The 17,530-nt window shown below is 43.9% G+C and overlaps 1 protein-coding gene and 1 long non-coding RNA gene across 5 annotated transcripts in view; one reads left to right on the top strand and one right to left on the bottom strand.

Annotated features, from left to right (window-relative positions):
- NDRG3 (NDRG family member 3) overlaps positions 1 to 12,008 on the bottom strand; it is a 91,287-nt gene extending 79,279 nt beyond the window's left edge. For all 4 annotated transcript variants that reach the window (XM_055089791.1, XM_024128474.3, XM_055089792.1 and 1 more), the window contains exon 1: positions 11,923 to 12,008. The gene's annotated coding sequence lies outside the window, so the exon portion shown is untranslated. The remainder of the gene's footprint in view (positions 1 to 11,922) is intronic.
- LOC114487609 (uncharacterized) lies at positions 9,011 to 11,472 on the top strand. The gene is made up of 3 exons (XR_003682783.2): positions 9,011 to 9,653; positions 10,186 to 10,433; positions 11,155 to 11,472. It is a non-coding gene; the product is annotated as an uncharacterized lncRNA (long non-coding RNA).
- Positions 12,009 to 17,530: the final 5,522 nt, after the last annotated feature.

Genomic DNA, 17,530 nt, shown 5'->3' on the forward strand with positions numbered 1-17,530 from the left:
TTAAAAGCTTTTGCAAAGCAAAGGAAACTACAAACAAGACGAAAAGACAACCCTCAGGATGGGAGAAAATACTGGCAAACAAATCAATGGACAAAGCATGACTCTCCAAAATATATAAACAGCTCATGCAGCTCAATATTAAAAAAACAAACAACCCTATCCAAAAATGGGCAGAAGACTTGAATAGACATTTCTCTGAAGAAGACATACAGATGTCCAAGAAGCACATGAAAAGCTGCTCAACGTCACTAATTATTGAGAAATGCAAATCAAAACTACAGTGAGGTACCACCTCACAGCAGTCAGAATGGCCATCATCAAAAAATCTACAAACAATAAATGCTGGAGAGGGTGTGGAGAAAAGGAACCCTCTTGCACTGCTGGTGGGATGTAAATTGATACAGCCACTATGGAGAACAGTATGGAGGTTCCTTAAAAAACTAAAAACAGAATTACCATATGACCGAGCAATCCCACTACTGGGCATGTGGTGGTCGTGGTGTGATGAATTGGGAGATTGGGATTGACACATACACACTAATATGTATAAAATAGATAACTAATAAGAACCTGCTGTAGAAAAAATAAATAAAATTCAAAAATTCAAAAAAAAAAAGAAAGATAAAGGGAGATCTGGGGTATATGGTTGGTAAAAAATAGCCTGAGATCAGAGAAGAGTCAGATTTTGCCAAGGTTTCTAGGGATAAAAGAATGATGGCACTGTTAATGGAAATGGGGGAACTGAGATACAATACCAGAGAAATTGGTGAAAAAAACAATTTTGAACCAGAGGTGAAATTTGGCCTTCCAAGAGATACACAGGTAGGAGTGAGAATTAGTGAGGAAAATATGTAGGCGCTCACCAAACCAGAGACAAGGAGGAGCTGCAGGCCCTGGGTTCTTCTGAAAGACAGCTCAGTGACGGAAAAGAAACAAAGAAAAAGAGAACTCAGAGGGACTTCCCTGGTTGCCTAGTGGATAAGACTCCACGCTCCCAATGCAGGGGGCCTGGATTCGATCCCTGGTCAGGGAACTAGATCTCACGTGCATGCCGCAACTAAGAGTTTGCATGCCACAACTAAGGAGCCCGCATGCCGCAACTAAGGCCTGGCATAACCAAAAAAAAAAAAAGCTCAGAGATGCAAGAGGAAAAGCAGAAATACAATGTCAAAGAAGCCAAGGAAGAAGACCGAGTTACATGGAAGGGGAGGGAAACTGTCAAATGCTGAAGCAGAAAAGAGGAGGAGGAGGAGGACTAAGAAAGGGCTATTAGCGGGAATTCCCTGGCAGGCCAGTAATTAGGACTCCACACTCTCACTGCTGGGGGCCTGGGTTCAATCCCTGGTTCAGGAACTAAGATCCCACAAGCTGTGCAGCATGGCCAAAAAATGGGAAAAAAAAAGGGGGGGGTGGACATTATCTTTTTTTAAAAAAATAAATTTATTTTTTTATTTTATTAATTTTTTTTTAATCTTTGGCTGGGTTGGGTTTTCACTGCTGCGCACAGGCTTTCTCTAGTTGCGGCAAGCGGGGGCTACTATTCTTCGTGATACACGGGCTTCTCATCGTGGTGGCTTCTCTTGCTGCAGAACACGGGCTCTATGCATGCGGGATTCAGTAGTTGTGGCACGCAGGCTCAGTAGTTGTGGCTCACGGGCTCTAGAGCGCAGGCTCAGTAGTTGTGGCGCTTGGGCTTAGTTGCTCCGCAGCATGTGGGATCTTCCCGGACCAGGGATCGAACTCGCGTCCCCTGCATTGGTAGGAGGATTCTTAACCACTGAGCCACCAGGGAAGTCCGGGCCATTGTCTTTTGACAGGGAAAGTCAATGGCATTAAAATCTAGAAAAAATAAGATTCAGTACCCCATGCTAAAAAGCCCATGACTATGACTTATTAAACATCTAGAAAATAACATTTCTGAATTTAAGTGCAAGCAAAAATGACCAAGAGAGGCACCAGTGTTCTCTGATACTCAGTCAGCACTGAGAGGGCCTTTAAAGATCATCAAGATTACTGACTTTTAATTATTGCACCAAAACCCTGATTCTTCTAGTCATGGAAAGAGCACATCAGATGTGGACTCTAGACCTAGGTGGGCCCCTACCTAGCTGAGTGGCACTGGGCAAAGCATTTCCCCTTTCTGAACCTCAGTTTCCCCATCTGTCAAGAGAAGAGGCAGGGTAGGATGACATTTTAGGCCCCTGATAGGACTGACATTCTGTGACCCAAAAGCTCCCTATAAATGTAGTACTTTACATATTCCCCAGGGTAAGCATTCCCCTATCCTCTGCTTCATAGGGCTCTTACTATAATCCTAAGAGGTCACCCAGTTATAAATCTAATGAGGTTCAACGATTAGCTGAAGGTCACTCAGCATATCAGTGGGAGGGTGCACTTCGCCTGATTCTAGGGACATGAGGGTCTCAGGCTTTTATCTCACTCTACACTGTTTGTTTAGTCAGAAAAAGCTCACTGAGATTTCCAGTGCTTAAAAACATTGTTTTGCTACTTTAAAAAGACAATAAGGGACTATACATAGTATTGGCCTTCTAAACTACACACTGTCTTATTTTGTAGCTTTTCCCTATGACCCAGGTAATTTGTTTGGCCTTCATCATGCTTTGCCAGAATGTACTGACACCCGGCCACTAGTTTGTATTCTACTGGCAGAATCAGTCACGTTTGGTTTTGGCAAGATTGCAGGCAGATAACCAAAACAAAATGAAGGCAGCAAACGAGGGAGGCACACTAAGGAGACTAGCTGGAAGGGGTCAGCTGGAGCTGGTGCTGAAGCAGTTATGACTGGAAAGCTGCAGGAAGTGGCCAGAGGACTGGCTGGGAAAGTAGACAGTGGTGTTCCTACAGCAAGCTGACCCACGTCCTCTCTTTTTACCCATAAACTCCTGGCTAAATGATTATTACAGCACTTTACAATTTAGGTTAAAGACCTACCATCTCATTGGATTATCACAATGGCACCGTGAGGTAAAACACTGGGGCACTGCATCATTTCTATTGCAGAGATGAGGAAACTGAGGCTTAAAGAGGTGAAATGGACTGACCAAAACACACAACTAATAAATGCAAAGGCTCGAACCAAAACCCAATTTTCTTCTGATCCCAAATGCTTATTACTCTATGCCCTGTACCACAGTTCCTCCCAGGTTATCACAGATGGAAAGACCTGGAGGTAAAAAGGAGAGAAATTCAGCTTCACTGCAGCCTCACTGCACCCATCCCACACTAAGGACCTCTTTATCTCTGGTCCTCAGTTACACTGTGCAGTCAGGATCTGGCCACAGGCTCTAGGATTAAACCTTAATATGAAGTTAATAACAAGAAAGCCCAGATTTGGAACTGGAGTCTGCCTTCACCCATTAATTCAATTGAGTGGGGGAGATTAAGCCTATAAACAAATCACTACAGTTCGAGGCAGGATAAACATGAGCCTATGAATTGGACAAACTCTAAGGCATTTTCTCAACCTCAGCACCACTGATATTTTAGGCCAGATAATTCTTTGCTGTGGGGCTGTCCTGGGTAGAATGTTTAGTAGCACCCCTGGCCTCCACCCGTTGAATGCTAGCAGCACCCTCCTCCAACAGTTGTGACAACCAAAAATATCTCCAGGTATTGCCAAATGTCCTCTGGGGGGCAAAATCACCCCCAGCTGAGAACCACTGCTCTAAGGATTACAGGGGTTTAGAGCAAAGGTCACTTAATGCAGGTTGTGGTGCTGAGAAAAAGTCTCACGGAGGAGGTAATATTTGAACTGGACCTTGAAGAATAGATACCATTCCTATAGGCCAGGATGAGAGAATATAAGAAGGAATGCCAGTTAAGGGAGGAGAACGAAAAAGCAAGATGATGAGAAAGCACCGCTGGAAAACGTTCCTGTTTGGCAAGAGCAGAAGCTCGCTGTTGGTAATAGGTGATAAAGCTAAAAATGTCCATTGGAGTCATGTCACAGATAGCCATCCATCAACTAACAGTTACAAGATACACACACATAATGAAGTAGACAACAATACAAGATACTACACAGATGTTTAACAGTATACAAGTCAAACCAGTGGTATTTCCATGTGTCCCACCTACCCAGGAGGACAGAATGTTGCCTGAGTATCATGCCTTACAGTGCATCTAGTGTTCACTACGTTTAGCCAGAGTTAAACAAAGCTCGGAACCAGTGCAGAAGTGGGAGAAATAACTAAGGACTGGGATGGTCAGGAGTTTCCCAAAGGAGTTAAGAGTGGTGGGCCTTGAATGGATATGTTCTGGATAGCTGGAAGGGAGGAGAGGACATTCCAGGTGAGGACATTTGATCTGGGAAAGCAATAAATGTACACAACATATCCAAGAGACACCAGGAGGAACAACGTAGCTGGGAAAGAAGACAAGGCTGGTCAGAACACAGAGCACATGAATCAGACATCACTGGACAATCACTGAGGGTTCCTGGGGAACAAAATGACACAGTTGTTTAAAACGTGGCATCTTGTCCAGCAGTTCTCTTAGCTACACATTAGAAAGACCTGGGGAGCTTTGAAGCACGTCAATACCCAGGCCTCAACCCTAAGGACCAATTTAATCGGGCTAAGACAGGACCCAGGTATTGTTTTTAAAGCTCCACAGGTGATTCTTACGCGCAGCTAGAACTGAGAACCACTGGTCTACAGTCATGCTGTCACTTTCAGATGAGAAAAGAGGCCTAGAAATTTAAGTGGTCTGCCTAAATTCACATAGTCGGCTGGGTGTAGGGTTGGGACTGGCATCTGGACTCCTACTCCAGGCTCTGAAAGATACCACAGAGTCCTGGGCTAAATTCCGTACTTCAGTCTTTAAGAGGCACAATCTGATGACTTGCCTCTTAAGTTTTGCCAGGGTTAAAGCCTGAATTAATCATATCATAAAACTACTGACTTAAGCATCCTCTCAAGTGTCTAGGGGAATGGATGTTGATTTCATTGCTGTCTCCTGAGGGCCCTTAGGAAAGGAAAGGGTCTCAGGAGACTCCCCAGAAAGCCAGATAAACAAGCCAAACCCCCAGCTCCGTGGAAGAAACAATGACTTTTAAAAAATACAGCTCACTGACCTTTTGCACAGCATAAAGGAAAGTCTGGGTTACTCTTCACCGGGAAAATACTTTCAGAGATGCTATGACATAAGCAGAGGTGGGGGACCGGGAGAGTGATCAAAGGCAGCTGCTGAAGCATGCCCACAGACCCTCATTTTAACAGTAAGTCTCTCACAGTCCTCAGCCCTGGATAAGGGCTGTCCACGCACCTCGTGTTTTTCTAAAAGGAAAAGAGCAGTACCCCTCACAACATGCCCGCCTTCCTGTTGTGTCACTCCTGGATTCTGGCAGCAGGTGGTAAACGGGAGGTCTGCAGAGACTGCCAAGCTGGGAATCTGAGTCTGCTTGTAAAACCATTCAATTCATCCCAGGGTACTGGTACAGATAGCTATTAGAACAAAGCAACACACATCTAGGGAAGTTCTTCTTAATCCCAGACACCCACCAACCAGCTGAAGTTCTAACAAGGGGGTCATACTAAAGTCACTCTAGAAGCAGAAGCACTACCCTCTGTCTCCAACTCTTGACACCAGGAAAGCTACTGCTGGCAAGGCTCTGGTACGTGCTCTTGGGATGGGTTCCAAGTTCCCACCAGCTATAAGATAGAATCCCTGAAAACAATCTGTTCTTTAAGACAACGTGAGTGGAGGTAAAGGACAAATAAGAGACCTAAGAGGCAATACTTAATACTTACACTAACTTGATGCTCATAATATATTGATCACTGACTCTATGCCAGATACCAGAATAAGCAGTTTCATCCATTATTTCATTTTATTTCCCGACACACTTATAAGATAGTACTGTAATCTCCCCATTTTATAGATGAAGAAACTGAGGCTTGGAGAGGTTTTGTAATATGCCAAAGGTCACACAGCTAGCAAGTGGCAAAATAAGGATTTGAACCTGAGCAGCCTGCAGCTAGAGCTTGGGCAGGCCTCTATAAATGACTTTTCCACTTGATGCCAACTGACCATTAATTCTTCTACTAATTTTTTTCAGCTTTGGCTACTGGAGTCTACCAGGATCTTAATGATCAAAGAATTTTGAAAACTGAGAAGCACCAAACAAAGTTTAGGTATTATTATTATCATCATTATTACTTCAATGAATAGGAGAGACCTGCACCAATCTGGAAGTATTTGAAAAGCAATTACCCTGTGGACTGTCTAATCACCCAAAGTTACTCTTTAGTCAACATCCTGGTTAAAAACCTGGGTCCCAGAAAGCCTGGTCCCCAGAGCTTTCTCAACTGTAGGGATAAAGAGATAATAGCCTGATTCCTCTCTTCTCCTTTCTCTGCCAATTATTAGGTTTCAAATTAAATGGTTTTAGAGCTAAGAAATCTCACAAATTCAAAAAGCATTCATTTTTATCCTTAAGTTGAAAGTTCAGGCTTAAAAGTATAGAAGCACTGTAAGGATAAAACTGTCGTTTTTAATAAACAACTGTGTCTCTTTTGAAAGCAAATGGTATTTCTGGAAAGATTATCATATGACAACTACCAATTAAATGAAAAGCTGACATGACTTCTCCTCTTAAGTTATCATTAGACAAGGGAAGCAAGTTTTTATGAGCTAAATTTTCCTAATCCTGATATATGAGTTTTGGGGCCATCACACTCACAAACATAACTGGCTCCAAATCTGAAATGGCATTACCTTTAAAAAGATACTGCAAAATTTATAACAACAAAAAAAACCTTAAAATAATTAGTAATAAAATCAAGTATGAAGAGTGGCTGTATCAGAAATTTACATTTGGTCAATTGAAAACTCAAACTGTAGACTGTGGGCATTTTTAGGTGGTAAAGGGATTACAATCAAATGATATAGCTAAACCCCTCTACTAGGGAAATTAACTTTAATTTTCTATATTAAATCTCTGAAGAATATAAAAAGTAGCACCTCCAAACAAAAAGTGGGGGAGAAGGGACTTCCCTGGTGGTCCAGTGGTTAAACTCTGTGCTCCCAATGCAGGGGGCCTGGATTCGATCCCTGGTCAGGGAACTAGATCCCGCATGCATGCCGCAACTAAGAGAATGAATGCCTCAACTAAAAAGATCCCGCATGCCACAACTAAGACCCAGTGCAGCTAAATAGACAGATAGATAGATAAATATTTATAAATACATTAGAATTAGCACTGTGATTAAAGAAAAAAAAGTTTCATTTACCAAAGAAAGCCCTGGTAAATACTCATACTAAATCTTGTTAAGTTTTTGCATGCTATTTTCAAGCAGTCTCTTAAAAAAAGAAAAAAGTGGGACTGGGGGGATGGCTTAAAAAGGTCTTTCAGAATAGATGACTGGACATCCAGTTCTGCAGTAAATCCAAATGTTACCAATCTTTGGACCTGAAAGTCTTTGATACACCCCTTCTTTTCATCATCTCTATTCAGGCTTGTCAATTTTTCTTCCAGAATCTCCCATTTGCCCTTTCCTTTTCTTTCTGACTGTTTTCACTTCTTGCCTGGATTTGCTCATTCATTCATCATTTACCAAGTGCTTATTATCTCCCACGCACAGAGATAGACCCTTGTCCTTGAGCTTAGGAAGCTCACGTGATACTCAGTAGAGCTGCAATCTACCCATCTCGATCACCAGACTGCAAGCTTTACCAAAGGCTTTGTATTTCCAGAACCAGCAGCAACTGGCCTACAGCAGACACTCTAAAAGTGTTTGTTGTATGACACTAGATTACTTTAGCAAGCTCTTTTTTTAATCCATAAATATTTTAGTGCATATCTTCAGAAAGGACTCTTACTTTTCTTCCCTTTTTAAAATACAAAAGCTATATGTGCACAATGCAAAAATAGTATTGAAAGGTATGGAGTGAAAAGTGAATTCTCCAACCTCCTAAATCCCACTCCCAGAAATGACTACTATTACAATCTGGACTGTATCTTTCCAGAACTTTCCTACTATTACAATCTGGACTGTATCTTTCCAGAACTTTCCTATGCTGGTATATAACACACACACACACACACACTCTTACACTTTTTTGGAACAAGTTCTTTGACAGTTTCTGACTCTAGCTTCTCAACTTTCTTTTTTTTTCTTTTTAAAAATAAATAAATAAATAAATAAATAAATAAATTTATTTTTGGCTCTGTTGGGTCCTTGTTGCTGCGCGTGGGCTTTCTCTAGTTGCAGTGAGTGGGGGCTACTCTTCGTTGCGATGTGTGGGCTTCTCATTGTCGTGGCTTCTCTTGTTGCGGAACACGGGCTCTAGGTGCATGGGCTTCAGTAGTTGTGGCACGCAGGCTCAGTAGTTGTGGCTCACGGGCTCTAGAGCACAGGCTCAGTAGCTGTGGCACACAGGCTTAGTTGCTCCGCAGCATGTGGGATCTTCCCAAACCAGGGCTCGAACCCATGTCCCCTGCATTGGCAGGCGGATTCTTAACCACTGCACCACCAGGGAAGTCCCGCTTCTCAACTTTCTAATCCAGCTCAAGTTCTCAAAGTGCTGTCCCTGGATCAGAAGCATCAGCATCGTCTGGGAACTTGTTAGCAATACAAATTCTCAGGCCCCACTCCAGACCTACTGAATCAGAATCTCTGGAGGTGGGGACCCCCCCACAGTCTGTGTTTTAATTAACTCTCCAGGTAATTCAGATGCACACTAATGGTGGAGAACCACTCCTGTAACAGTCAAGCCACCTTGGTCAAGCCGGTTTTTTTTTTTTGGCTGCAGTGGGTCTTCGTTGCTGTGCACGGGCTTTCTCTAGTTGCGGTGAGCGGGGGCTACTCTTCATTGCGGTGCACGGGCTTCTCACTGCAGTGGTTTCTCTTGTTGCGGAGCATGGGCTCTAGGTACATGGGCTTCAGTAGTTGTGGCTCGTGGGCTCAGTAGTTGTGGCTCACAGGTTCTAGAGCGCAAGCTCAGTAGCTGTGGCACGTGGGCTTAGTTGCTCCGTGGCATCTTCCCAGACCAGGGCTTGAACCCGTGTCCCCTGCATTGGCAGGTGGATTCTTAACCACTGCGCCACCAGGGAAGCCCCAAGCCGTTTTTTTTTAATTGTCCCTTAAACATTATATTGTCAGGCATTGTAACCTTGTTTTGGTTTTACCCCCCTACTTCAAAATGCATTTCTTGTACTTTTGATTAATTCTGATCATACCAATCTGTCAAAGCCCAGAAAGTCCTCGATCCTCCCCAAAGTGCTCTCAGTACCACAGCTCTTACTGATCCCTCTTGCTCCTCCCCCTCCTATGACATACCTAGTTCCTCTACCATACAATTTCACAATTAGGTATGCACTGTCTCCAATGATAGAGAACAGTTCTTTATTCCTCCCTTGAAGACATGAATCATATTTTTGTCACCTCTTCCTCACCCCTGTTCTAAGCACAAATTTTAATAAAGTTGCTGGTCTTTAAGGATAAATTCACTGAGAAAAATACTGATAAACTTTTTTTTTTTTTCTGATAAACTTTTAATGGATAAAAAGTCTACATTCAAGTTGTAGCACCAGTTCTGCGACCCTGGACAAGTTCACTTCTCAGGATGAAGTCTGTAAAAGCAAGACAGCTGGACTCAATGACCTAACACTTCCTTCAGCCTTGAGCAATGTATGACTTTATGAAACGTCTCACGTTGGAATATCTTATTCCATTATACTTGAGTATACCATTATACTCATATTGCTTTGCTAGTAAGCTCTCTGAACAAGGACTATGAGAATCTTCCACCATACCCAGCACCATGCCTTATGCATAACAGCTCAATCTATTTGCAGAAGATTATTTGGAAAAATTATCTTATAAGTTTCATTTATGTAGAGAACCTATGCACAGATCTGCCTCCTAAAGTGCCCTTTCAAATATTTATTGTTATAAATACTATGAAATGATTTATGGTAAAAACTGTGATAAAAACTGTGATTACTCTGATAACACTGGGGCAGTCAGTCACGTAAGGTGAAAGAATGTAAAAATGCATCTTACATGTATTTAGGAAGAGACTAAAAAGCTATAAGTCTCAGGCTACCTTAATGCAACATGCAAATAAAAACAGTCCTGTACACTTAGGTGACATATACCAACTCCACTCTTGGGCATAAACAAGCTTCTTGACGTAGGACCTTTTTCTGAAAATTTTCAGACACAAGAGGGTGGCCTAGAGACCTCTGAGTGGCCAGTGATGACCAGAAGTTGAAACTAAAGAGAAGGACAACTAAGAGAAATTGAAGGGCAAGAAGGAGGAACAGAAGGGCAGCAGGAAAACATCACCTTTGAGTAATGAAAAGGAGCAATGGAAATTCACTGAGTCTTTACCAAGGGCCTACTATGAGCCAGTCACTTGGGGCTGCAAAGGTGGTCGCTGACCTCAAGGGGCTAACAGTCCAAAGGGTAAGACTGAAGCCTCTACCCTATCTATCTATATACATATGTATGTGTGTGTAATTCTAATCGGGAAAATCAAGCAAGGAAGGCTTCACAGAAAAGGTGGTTAAGTTAATGGAATTTTGAAGTGTGTAGCAGGGTTTGCTAAGGAAGAAAAAAAAAAAGTTTGAGCTAGTTATTTTGGGGAAGAAACATTCACATATTTTTACAGCCGTTCCTTTGGGACTTTAAATCGGTGAGGCTTCTTAGATCCAACACTACTTTGTCAATGCTCTCATCTTTTTACTTCATCTTAAATGAGATGTTCAAGCCCAGCATTGGAATAGAGCCAGAAAGCCCCAGGGTAAGGGGGATGCTCGCCAGATTCGCTGTCACCTCCAAATTCAACCAGCCCAGCTATCCCAGTCTTGCCCTCCTGGCAGCCAGAAAAGGAAGGCTAATAATATCCTCTGGGGACAAAATCTGGACTCAGGCAGACAGGGCTTACCCCTGCTCTGCCAGTAAGCCACCTTGATATCGTCCCTGCCTCCTAAGCCTAGTTTATCTGTGACAGGGAGGCCAGCTCTGCAGAAAAAAAGCTGCATGAAAAGGAAGGAGGATGCATCCGATGGCGAAGCGCTGAGATACTGAGATAATCTTAAAATGTTTGGCAGGAGACCTGGCACACAGCAAGTGTTGGATGAACGTGAGTCCTTAATTAATAACATTACTATTACTATTATTACAGTAACACCTCAATTGTACTCCAACAAGAAAATGCTGTTTTTGCAGCCTACTTTTATGACGTCGAAGAAGCAACTCCAGAGATGAAAGTGTATTTCAGATTTTTTTTAAAGGGACAAGATCGAATTCCAACCGCACTAGCCTGACAGCCCCAGACCCTGAATTCAAGAGCCATTCCAGCCTCTCGTCTGGCGCGTGACCTTGGGCAGGGCACTTCACCGCTCTGTGCCTCAGTTTCCTCATCTGTAACGTGGGGCTAAGAAACCCCTCCCTCGCATAGTCGTCGCAGGGTCCGGCCAGAGGGTACTCTTTGCGGCACCGGCACCCCACAAGTGCAAGGCGAGCTCCCGGCCCATCTTCCAGGCCCCCGGCCGGGCGGACGGGGCAGACGAATGCCCGACCCCGAGGCCCACCGAGCTCCGCCGCCTGCAGAGCAGGAGCGGGAAAGGGGGTCGCGCCTGCGGAGGGTCCCTGAGGCTGAGCTGTTGGGCACCCAGAGGCTTGGCCGCTGCCGCCTGCACGCTGTCGCTGGCGGGTTCGCCCTGGGCCCCGCCGCCCAGGTGGGTAGCGGCCGAGGGAGGCCGGGCTGCCCCCGGGTCCCCAGGCGAGGAGGGCGGAGGGCGCCCGGACACCTAGACGAGGTTGGCAGCGCTGACCCGGTGCCCGGCCGCACTGGGGTGATGAGGCGGGGAAGGAGAAGGCAAGAGGAGGGACGACCCCGCATGCAGTACGGCGCGCGCCCCGCCAGCCGGGCTGAGGCGCTCACACTCACCCGAAGCTCCTGCACCCGCCGTCAGCACAGCAGCCGCGGCGGCGGGAGTGGGGCGGGGCGAGGCTCTGAGCCCGCGCAGGCGCGCTGAGGACGCCAGGCGGCGCATATGCGCTGTGCCCGCCCGCCCGGGGACCTACGGAGAAGATGGTGGCTGAGCTGGCGCCATTTTCCGTGTACAGTAGTTTGCCTCATTTTTCGTGGTTTCAGTTCTGCCTGGCCGAGTCTGGTCTGAAACTACTGAATGGAAAATAAGTAAATAATTCGTAAGTTTTAAATTGCTGTGCTATCCGGAGTAGTGTGTCGAAATCTCTTGTCCTGCTCCCTCCCCCTGGGGAAGTGAATCATTCCTTTGTCCAGCATATCCACGCTGTATATGCTACCTGCCCCCTTAATCATTTAGTGACGGTCTCTCATCAGATGGATTGTCTTCATATGGCAGTATTTGTGTTCAAGTAACCCTTACTTTACTTAATAATGACCCCAAAGTGCAAGAGTAGTATGGCTAGTGATGTGGATAAGCGAAAGAGAAGCCATAAGGGGCTTCCTAGGTGAAAAGGTGAAAGTTCTCTATAAGGAAAGAAAAAAAAAAAACAGTATGCTGAGGTTGCTAAGATCTACAGCAAGAATGAATTTTCTGTGAAACTGCAGGAAAAAAATTTGTGCTAGCTTTGCTGTCACACCTCAAACTGCAAAAGTTAGGGCCACAGTGCATAAAAAGTGCTTGAGAGTGAAAAGGCATTAAATTTGTGGAAGACACGAACAAAATACATATTCTGTTGACAACAACGTATTGCCCCAGAAAGCACTTAGCCTATTGTCAAACCCAGGTTCATGTGTCTGACACCCAGTAAGGCCAAACCAACCAAAACGTTGGAGTTCGGAGCAGACAAAGATCCATTGCAGGGCCAAGCAAGGAACAATCGACCAGTGCTCAGAAGACCCAAACTCCCTGATGTCTTTCAAGGAAGGAATTTTAAAGGTAACATTTGGGGTGAGGGCTGCAGGGTGCATAACTTTCTTCTGATTGGTTGGTGGTGAGGTAACAGGGTGATGTTTCAGGAATCTTAATCACGGACTTTCTGGTTCCAGCCAGTCTGGGGTCTAGTGCTTGTGGTCAGCATGCAGTCACCATCCTCCACCTGGGCCTAGGAGACCAAAGCCTCTTTCCACAGACAAGAAACGGGGACATGGAGGGCCTTTTGTACCCAGGAGGGCCCCACTGGGTCCTGCTCAGTTTCAAGCCTATATAAAGGCTTCAGCAAGGGCTCCTCTGAAGGGAGTGACACCAAGCCATTTACTGCAAATAAGGGATTGTTACACAGACTCAGGAATATTTTGGACTGAAAAATAGAAAAATTGCTGGAGAGACTGAGCCTGCCAATGAAGAAGTGATACCGAGCAGGACCCTGTGCGGCTCCTGGGCACAAAAGCCTTTCTGTGTCCCCTATTTCTTTTTTTTTCTTTTTTTGGCCACACTGCTCAGCTTGCAGGGATCTTAGTTCCCCAACCAGGGATTGAACCCTGACTCTGGCAGTGAAAGCACCGAGTCCTAACCACTGGACTGCCAGGGAATTCCCCCATCCATGCATGCCGTTTCTTGGTTACAGGAAATAGGCTTCTTTCAGCCTCCATGACCTTCCTGGGTTGCAAAAGCAGATTCAAACAGTTGCTAATTAGGGAAGGGATGGGATTTTGAGACAAGGTAGGGACAGTCAAAACCAACAATAATGCAGCCTTGGGGCAGGGTCCTGTTTCCCACTCAAGGGATATATGTAACAATATCTTGTTATCTGCTATTTTGCAGATACCGAAACCCCCACCAGGTGGGAGAAATCAACTGTATGCTGCCCACAAGCGCACAGATCCCAGTTGGAACTGGTTGGAACCTTCTGGTTGGAACCAGAAGCTTGATGATGCTGACTCCCACTTACCTCACCACCAACCAGTTAGAAGATTGTCCACGAGCTGATCAAACCCTCCTTGAACCATTACTATAATACTCCTCACTACCCCCTCCAGGTTGAGATATACAGTTTTGAGGGCATTAGCCCACTGTGGCCCTTTGCCTGGAAAAGCAATAAAGTTATTCTTTTCTACTTCACCCAAAACTCTGTCTCCGAGATTTAATTTGGTGTCAGGGTACGGAGGCTGGATTCAGCTTCAGCAGCTGTTGCCACATTTCCAGCAGAGTTGAAGAATTTGATTAAAGAGAAAGGATACCAACCAAAGCAAGTCTTCATGTGATGAAACTGGGCTTTTCTGGAAGAAGATGCCCAATAGAACCAAAAACCATCTGGGAGTTCTGTTTTGTTTTTTTTTTTTAAGCATGAGCCACCCATTCTCCTTGCTTGGCCCTTGCAATAAAACTTCCTCTGCTCCAAACTCGGACGTTTGGGTTTGTTTGGCCTCATTGTGTGTCAGGCACACAAACTTGCATTCGGCAACAAACCTACCTTCATAGGAGTGCAAAGGAGGCACCAGGTCATAAAACATGGAAGAACAGATGAACTCTGTTACTATTGGCAACACTGCAGGGCATATGTTAAAGGCAGGAGTTGTGTACAGAATGAAGCATCCACAATCTCTCAGAAAGAAAACCAGAAATCATCTGCCCGTAGTCTGACAACATAATCAGGTGAAAGTTATCTTGTTTATGAAATGGTTCCACCAATGCTTCTTTCGAGAAGTGAAAAACATTTGGAAAAGGAAGGGTTGGAATTTAAAATCCTGTTACTGATAGACAATGCACCTGGCCATCCTGAATCTGCTATGAAAATGAAAATGTCAAAGTTGTATTTTTACTTCAAATATAACCTCATTGCTTCAGCCACTTGACAAGGCATCACTTGGTTTGTCAAGGCCACATACACCTGCCTGATATTTGATCACATTTAGTCAGCAATTAACGCAGACTTTCATCTGGACATAAAGCAGTGCTAGAAATCATTCGCTATTGCCAACGCAATACATTCATCAAAGCGGCCGTGAATGAATTAAAACCAGAAACTGTAAATGCCTGCTGGAAGAACTTATGAAGCCGTGAATGATTTTAAAGTTTACTGAGGCTCGATGGAGAAGTTAGGAAACTCATTCACGTAGCAAGACAAGTTGGTGGAGAAGAATTTGCCGACATGCTTGATGAAGAAGTGGAAGAACATATTGAAGGCCACCGAGAAGTGTTAACAAGCGAGTTATTGGAAGAACTTGTGGAGTCATCTACAGAGGAAGAGGAAGAGGAAGGTGAAGAACCTGAAGCAGAATCAGCAATGTGGACATTACTGAAACTTGCCAAAGTGTTTTGAATTTCACAATCAATTTCAAAATTATGGAATGTGATCCTCAGATGAAAAGAAGCACTGTAGCCATTCATGATCACCAAAGGACTACAAACTCTGCAGCAACACTGTGATGAGTTAAAGAGACGGCAACTCCAATTACAATGTTCTTCCAAAAGCTTTCAGCAAAAAACCCTTCAACTATCTTTCGTGGATCCCCAACCATCAACGTCATCTGCTCCTGACATCCAACCATTGACATCATCATGGCTTGATGATCCTCCTTCTGATGTATGGTCAGAAGGTCAATGTTATGTCACAATGCCTCGCTTCATTTCATCACATAGAGATTTATCATCTCATATCATCTGTGAGAAGGGTGAGTACAAGACAATACAATATTTTGAGAGTGAGACCACATTCACCTAAATTTTATTACAGGGGACTTCCCTGGCAGGCCAGTGGTTAAGAATACACACTTTCAATGCAGGGGGTACGGGTTCGATCCCTGGTTGGGGAACTAGGATCCCACACGCCGCGTGGTGCAGTCAAAAAAATTTTTAAATAAAAAGAAAAAATTTTATTACAGTATATTATTATGATTGTTCTATTTTGTTATTGTTGCTGTTAATCTCTTAATGTGCCTAATTTATAAATTAACTTTATTGTAGGTGTGTATATATAGGAAAAAACTTAGCACATATCGGGTTTGGTACTATCTGCAGTTTCAGGCAACCGCTGGGGTCCTGGAACGTATCCCCCTCGGTTAAGGGAGGAGTACTATAGTTTTCTTGCTGTGGAGTCTCCCTGGAGAACCTTAAACTAGAACTGCTCAGAGGGAGGGGATTTGAGTGCTGTGTCTGGCTGGAGCCGAGTTGCATCCTTAGGAAGCCCCTAAGAGCTCTTTACAGCAGCAGGCCCCAACCTTTTAGGTACCAGGGACCGGTTTCATTGAAGACAATTTTTTCCACGGACGGTGGGGGGTTGGGGGGTGAGGATGGTTCAGGCGGTACCGGTCCGCGGCCTGTGGGTTAGGGACCCCTGCTTTACAGGGCACAGCATCCTCCTTTGACGTGGGCCCTGAGAGGTACTCAAGGTCACATGGCACCTAGCACAGTGTTTGGCACGAGGAAAGGGCTTAGTAAGTTTTTGGTGAATGAACCAGTAACTTAAGAACTAGATATAGGACAGGGAACTCTACGCAATACTCTGTAATGACCTATATAGGAAAAGAATCTAAAGAAGTGTATATATATGTATAACTGATTCACTGTGCTGTACAGCAGAAACGTGTTAACACAACATTGTAAATCAACTATACTCCAATAAAAGTTAAAAAAAAAAAAAAGAAAAGAACTAGAATCCAAGACAGGGCTCCTAATTCCTAGTCCTCCACTGTATCACCTCTACTACAGCCAACAGCCACACCATCTCCTTTTTAGAGTACAACATGAGAAATGGAATTTTTTTCCCCAGAATTACATTAAGCTTTATTACACCCAAATTAAAAAAACACCAAAATGTACAGGACATACTCCCTTCCTTGAAAGAGCTTATAATTTGATCTATTATTTCTTTAGTGTTAAGTATCACTGACTCAAAGCAAGATATTCTCTTAACTAAAGTAGGGCAAATGGAAGAATATTACCCAAACATCTAAAGGGCTGCAACTGTCTGTACTATTCACCAAGTGCAATTCCTGAACCAAATCTGGGGAGAGGGAAAACTAATACTGAGCCCAGCCTTTAATTATATGATTTGTGTTTATTTGTTAACATTTACTGAGTGCCACATGGGTTCTAGCTGACCCTCCACTCCTATATATATGTTTTTGGTTAGATTATTAAGCCTGAGTTTCTCATCTATAATGACAAAAAATAGAAGCTATCTCATAAAGTTGTGGTCTGTATGTGTATAGAATACTCAGAGCTTATTAAATATTCTTTTTCTGTGCTCTACCTTGCATAGCAGTTGAATACACAAAAACATACTTCTTATCCTTGGGCTTAAACAAATTCTTATCAACAAAAGATGTAATACAATGCAGTAGATAAAATGGGGCTGGGGAGGTACAATCACCTTTGGAGAGAGGTGATCTCTCCCCATTTCACAGAAAGGAAACTGAGGATAAGGATGAAGATTCACTCCAAATTCTACACTCTTTCCACTATACTATTCTGCTTCTGAGAGTAGGCAATTAACACCACTCCTCTGATTCTTAAAATCTTTCCCTGGGTCTGTCCAGTTTCCCTTCTTGCTCTACTCTGGACAATATTATCTACTCTTAAGGCTTTAAAAACTAGGTATCAGTAACTTCCAAATTTTATTTCTAG

Source organism: Physeter macrocephalus, chromosome 14, assembly GCF_002837175.3.
Source record: "Physeter macrocephalus isolate SW-GA chromosome 14, ASM283717v5, whole genome shotgun sequence".
Taxonomy (NCBI): domain Eukaryota; kingdom Metazoa; phylum Chordata; class Mammalia; order Artiodactyla; family Physeteridae; genus Physeter; species Physeter macrocephalus.